The 6,035-nt window shown below is 29.6% G+C and overlaps 1 protein-coding gene across 3 annotated transcripts in view; it reads left to right on the top strand.

The window, feature by feature from the left end:
- Window positions 1-368: 368 nt before the first annotated feature.
- LOC123259514 (furin-like protease 1, isoforms 1/1-X/2) overlaps window positions 369-6,035 on the top strand; it is a 117,046-nt gene continuing 111,379 nt past the window's right edge. For 2 of the 3 annotated variants that reach the window (XM_044720068.1, XM_044720069.1), the window contains exon 1: window positions 369-640. The gene's annotated coding sequence lies outside the window, so the exon portion shown is untranslated. The remainder of the gene's footprint in view (window positions 641-6,035) is intronic. The other variant, XM_044720067.1, reaches the window with a different exon arrangement.

Here is a 6,035-nt window from a genome sequence, read left to right as displayed (position 1 = left end):
CGGTAGACGGGTTGCTTGTACACCCACAATATAATAATACATGTGTGCTGTTCATATGAGTGCACACCGATGCAAGAGAAGAGTAAGAGTGAGGAATTGAACGGTACGAAGAGACATTAAGAAAGGAGAGAAATACTCGCACACACACACTTTCGTGCAGTAGATACTTCTACTGTATAGTACAGCAAAGTCGCGAGGGGAATTATTGCTGCGATAAAGAGAGAGGGAATTTGTGGAGAAGTGTGGAGTAGAGCTCGGTTCGGTGTGTTGGATCGGGTACTAGTAGTACAAGCAAAAGTAGTAGTAGTAGTAGCATCGGCAGCGGCGCCGTCGCGAGGTAGAGGGAGATGAAATGTCCGATGGGGTGGTCCGGCCCGTCAGTCATTCGTGCTCTGTCGTAGGGGTGAGTTCGCGTACTCCTTCTCTCAGTGTGTCACTTTACTCCGAACGATAAAAAGTTATCGCGTGCCGGTGACATAACACCGCAAGATATCCCCGATATACGGTACACGGTTTACAGTATACGGTACAAGATCCCTCCTCTGAGGAATTTCATTTTTTACATCACGCATTTTTAACGCGTGGACATTCGTAGGTTTTGGTGGGGTTGATATTTAAGTTTATGATTTGTTTTAAGGAGGTAGTTATTGGTTTTGGTTGTTAATTATTTTGTTTATTGCTAAGAACGGTGGTTCTTTGTAGTACAATCTTTCTCGTCACGTGACCGTCTGGGAATGCTAGTCTTGTGCAATCATTTTTTGGAGTGATACTTACTGAGAGGATCTTTTTAGTTTTCATTGCCAATTTTTGGGGGATTGATAGTATGCGTGGATTTTTTTTTTGGGAGGAATTTTATTAGGCAGGTGGTTCTTTTTTAATTTGTCTACTAATTTTTGGAATTTTATTTAAAAATTATTACGATAAATAAAATATATTGGTAATAATCTGAAAAATTTTTTAAAAATATAATTAAATATAAAACAATTGTGTGAATTTTTATAAAAAAAAAATGTTTTTTTTTTTAAACGTGAAAATTATCAAAGATAAATAATACAAATTAGAAAAAATCTGGCAATTGTTTATTTTAAAAAATTGAAAAAAAAAGTTTGTGAAATATTTTATAAATTTTTGTTAACACAAAAATGTTATTACTCAATAATTCTTCGTAGAATAAATAAAATAAATATTTTTAAAAAATTCCAAGTGATAGACTTTGTACACTGAGAGTTTACTCAGCAGTTCAGAGTAAATCTCAATACCGTTATACGAGGTATCGGTTGTAGTGCAAGTATAGCTCGGTACTTTTTCCGCGTTCTCTGTAATTTAAAGTTAAAAACAAGTTAAAGTTTGAAATAATAATTTGAATTTAAATAATTTCAAGCCATTACTTTGGAGTTTGTATTGAAGTCCAAGTCTAATACCGGATACTTGTTGTCAGTTTTCAGAATATAAAAGGAAGTCAGTCTGTGATAGAGCAATTAGCAAAAGTTTAACATTTAAACATCGACAACAATTAGTATTAGTATTAGTTATAATAATAAGCATAGATGTAGATGTATGTGGCCACGTGCAGACAATTGCGCCGGCCCAGCACGAGAGTCATAGCCCACGCGTCTCCATCATGTAATGCAGAGGCACTCCCTCTACTTGTTCGTAAACTTAGCGCACTGAGTTTTCGTGCGGGCTTTTATTTTGTGGAGCACAACCCACGAAAAAATAGATAGCTACACTATTCAGTGGCACTTTGTTTTTGTCTATGAATAGACGGTCTATTGCCATTATGTGTACATTGGTATTGCGGCTAGGCTCTTGCAATTTCAATTCCGATTTCAATGTGAATAATACACTGGAGAATAATATAGACATTGTCGCACAAGTTGTACTCTACTCTTGCTTCCTCAAGTTTAGTCGCATGATGCAATCATTACTATACCCTGCACGATCTTTCATAAGGAATTATTTCAAAGAATCTTAATAATAATAATAATAAATAAATAATAATAAATTATTGTAATGACTTCCGTTGAAATTGAATTATACGTTATTATCATGACTTTTTAATTTTTAGATTTTATATGACAACTTTCTTTTATTTAATTTGTTGATAAATTACTTGAAATTTTTTTAAGAAAATTATTTTAATATTAAATTATTTTTAAAAGGTTTATTGTCTGATTATGAAAACAATTTTTTCTTTAAATAAAAAATAATTACGTCAATTGTAAAAAATTAACAATAGCTAGTTAAAAATTTAAATTTCAATTGAAATAATAGCTTACATAAAAAAAATTACATACTACCTTTTAAATATAGCTTTGTAATTTTTTTATGACTAATAACTAACAATTAAAGTCCAAAATTATTCCACTTATTAATTATTTCAATGATATTTTTAATAAAATAAAATTTATCGTAAGAAGAGAGCGTAAAAATGCCCACTAGTCCTTGAAGCCCAAAAGTAAAGCAATAGGTCATAAATCTATACTAATAAAAGGATAGTCGATTTTTTTGTCCGGTTATACTGCGAAAACTACTAAAACGATCGGAATACTACTTATACCATAAGAAGCAGCGTGTTTCGAAGAAGTTTTTAGTTTATGATATGTTGGTGATTACTTATCCGGAGCCTATATTTTTTTGACTTAGAAATAATGAACTTTTATTGTAACTAAATTTATTCTATTCGAATCTCATTTGTTTAAAATAAATTTTTTAATTCTATTGGTTATGTTTATATACTAGGCAGATTGCTTCACTTATGAGACCTGCAATTTCTTTAACTAAAACTTTCAATGCTCATTACAAATTTTTTTTTTTCAAATCAATTATTATTCATTTTTGTAAGAAAGACACGGGAATGTTATAATTATTGTACATTGAAAGTTACAATGAATATTAGCTAGAATAATTATATGGATAAAAGGTGCATGCCAATTCGATAGAATTGAGAATCTGTGCAAGTCAAAATAATACTTTAATTAAATTTCAAGTCTAGATCTAAAATGTAATCTATACTAATAAATAGATAGTCGATTTTTTGTCCGGTTATACTGCGAAAACTACTGAACCGATCGGAATAATACTTATACCATAAGAAGCAGCGTGTTTCGAAGAAGTTTTTAGTTTATGATATGTTGGTGATTACTTATTCGGAGCCTATATTTTTTTGACTTAGAAATAATAAGCTTTTATTGTAACTAAATTTATTCTATTCGAATGTCATTTGTTTAAAATAAATTTTTTAATTCTATTGGTTATGTTTATATACTAGGCAGATTGCTTCACTTATGAGACCTGCAATTTCTTTAACTAAAACTTTCAATGCTCATTACAAATTTTTTTTTTTCAAATCAATTATTATTCATTTTTGTAAGAAAGACACGGGAATGTTATAATTATTGTACATTGAAAGTTACAATGAATATTAGCTAGAATAATTATATGGATAAAAGGTGCATGCCAATTCGATAGAATTGAGAATCTGTGCAAGTCAAAACAATACTCTAATTAAATTTCAAGTCTAGATCTAAAAATGCAATTCTATAAAGCGCCCAGCGGAGCGGGCGAGTAACAGCTAGTAAATAATAAAAAGGAAATTATAAACCTGTCCAAGTAAAAAATTCTTACCAAACTCCAAAAAGATTATAAATAAATCAACCAAGACAATAAATCTCTCATTCTCATTACAAAAACCAACAGAGACTTAATTGGAGCGTGTTATTACGACAAATGAGTTTACAAAATGTTTATCTTCTTAATCAAAATTTCTCGGTTCTTGTGCTGAGTGCAATCACGATATTGAATAAACGTAAACCTTACTCGGTATTTAATCTGGTGGAGGTAAACCCGAGAATAGGAAACAAGAGCGTAGAGTGTGGCTCCTGCTACATACAATATACAACATACGAGAGTTACTAAATATCCCGCAGTGTACAAGAGTCAGACTCCGCACAAACACCGCTCCTAAGTACAGAGGATTTAATTAAGACTTTGATCAAGTTGTATTGACCTAAACGTCATTTGACCAGCGATAGAGCTATAGGGCTGTGCTTTGCAAGTGACATTACCCAGTGAAATAGAAAGACGAGGAGAAACTAAACGTGCATCATCCCATCATCTATCATGAATTAAATCCTACTGAACCCGTTAGACTTCTATTCATCTCTACTCTTTTAACTTTCTACACTCAAGTCCAGTTTAGTTTAGTTTATTGTTATCCTATTAAATGGACCAATCAATCCACAGCTTGACCAAATAGAGCAGTAACAACCGCTAATTATTTTCATAACCAAATTTATCAAAACAATACCAATTTTATTAACTCAAATGTACAGCAGTTACAGTTTTATTAAATTATATATTATATTATATTATGTTTTATTAAATTTAGTTCAGTATACACAAACTACATTATACACTTATATGTCCGTCCCTGACCTCGTCGACATTTCCGGTAACAAGTTTACCGCCAAGGCCTTGTAGCTTTTACCTGTACTGATGCAGAAACTTCTCTGTACTTGTACTTGTATTTATATTTACGGAAAATCAAATATTTAATCAAAAAGACGATAACATAATTTCAAAATAATATACAGATACTAATTTATTTTTTTTTAATTTAATACATTGAAAAAAAAAAATTAACTTGATTCAAGAAAAAAATTTTTGAACCAAGAATATAATTTTAAAGAGGGTAATTGTCTTGAATCAAGAAGAAAAATTCTTGAATCAAGTAAAATTTCCTTAAATCAAGAATTTTTCTACTCAAATCAAGAATATTAAGTTCTTCAAAATTATATACTTGATTCAAGAATATTTTTTTTCTGCGTATGAGCCGATCATTCAGTTAATCAAAATAAAATTGACATTTAGACGAGCTACTGTCTACAATTTACGATAGTATTGCATGATTGAGCCCAGTACGCTGTACAATTATTTAATTGCTTGGATTAACGACAGTAATACGACTCCGGTCGTTGTATTTATTACATTTATTTTATTCGTAATGGTAACTTGATATTGTTTGATCCTATCATTGCTGGAGAATTAATTGCTTGCTGACCTTAGTCGAAATTATTCAGTTTTTTGGTGATTAACTTAGTTTGTAAATAATTGGAGGGTTTAATGGTATGTAAAAATAATTGATGGCTTGGATTTACTCATTTTTTTTACTTTAAATTAATATTTTACATTTATATGGAATATGTTTTATAAAATATCTGGTTGAAATTTTTACTGAATAATTATTAAAAGTTTCATTATTTAAACAAGATTTTTGCCTCTGGACTTTTAACGAGTCAGAAATTAGAGTTATAATATTTTAATTTAAAGTTTTTATACAAAATAAACAATCATTAAAAAAATTTTCACTCATAAAAATACAAAAAAACTACTAATGCATATTAAAAAAGATTTATTATTAATTTATGTGTTAAATATCACGAAAAATTAAATATTTTCAAATAAAAATATTTTTTAAATTTTCACCTCTAAATAAAACGCTCAAATAATTTTCAATATTATTTCTTTAAGTAAATAATCGCTCCTAAAAAATATAAAATCTGATTTTAGTATGTAAAATGTCTATAAAATATAAATAAAGCTAGCATTCCTCGATTGTCGCGTCGGCACGTGAAAAATTAGCCACACGGAGAAAAAAATTTTGCTATAGGAACTCTATAGTAGTTAGTTAATTGTAAAAAGTTCCAGTAGGTTAACGTATTCTTATAGTAACAATACCGTTTGGCTCCTGCAACTCTACATCGTTGAGCTCTGAGAGCTAAACGTTATTTACCTCTCACAACTCTACAGGATCGTTCTGAGACTATAAAAAATTTTTGGAAGTCTGCTTAGTAATTTTTTTTTACCATTTAGCATTGATAATTATCAATTAAATTATAATTTAATAAATAAATGCGGCAGAACGAATTTATATTGCCAACAATAATTGTATATGACAAATAAGAATAGTATTATAATATAAATAAAATAATATTAGAACTTATATTACAAATAAAAATTATTTGTAAAATAAA

Source organism: Cotesia glomerata, linkage group LG2, assembly GCF_020080835.1.
Source record: "Cotesia glomerata isolate CgM1 linkage group LG2, MPM_Cglom_v2.3, whole genome shotgun sequence".
NCBI classification, from domain to species: Eukaryota; Metazoa; Arthropoda; class Insecta; order Hymenoptera; family Braconidae; genus Cotesia; species Cotesia glomerata.
The sequence above is the reverse complement of the archived record's forward strand: the minus strand, read 5'-3'. Positions and strand labels throughout refer to the sequence as shown.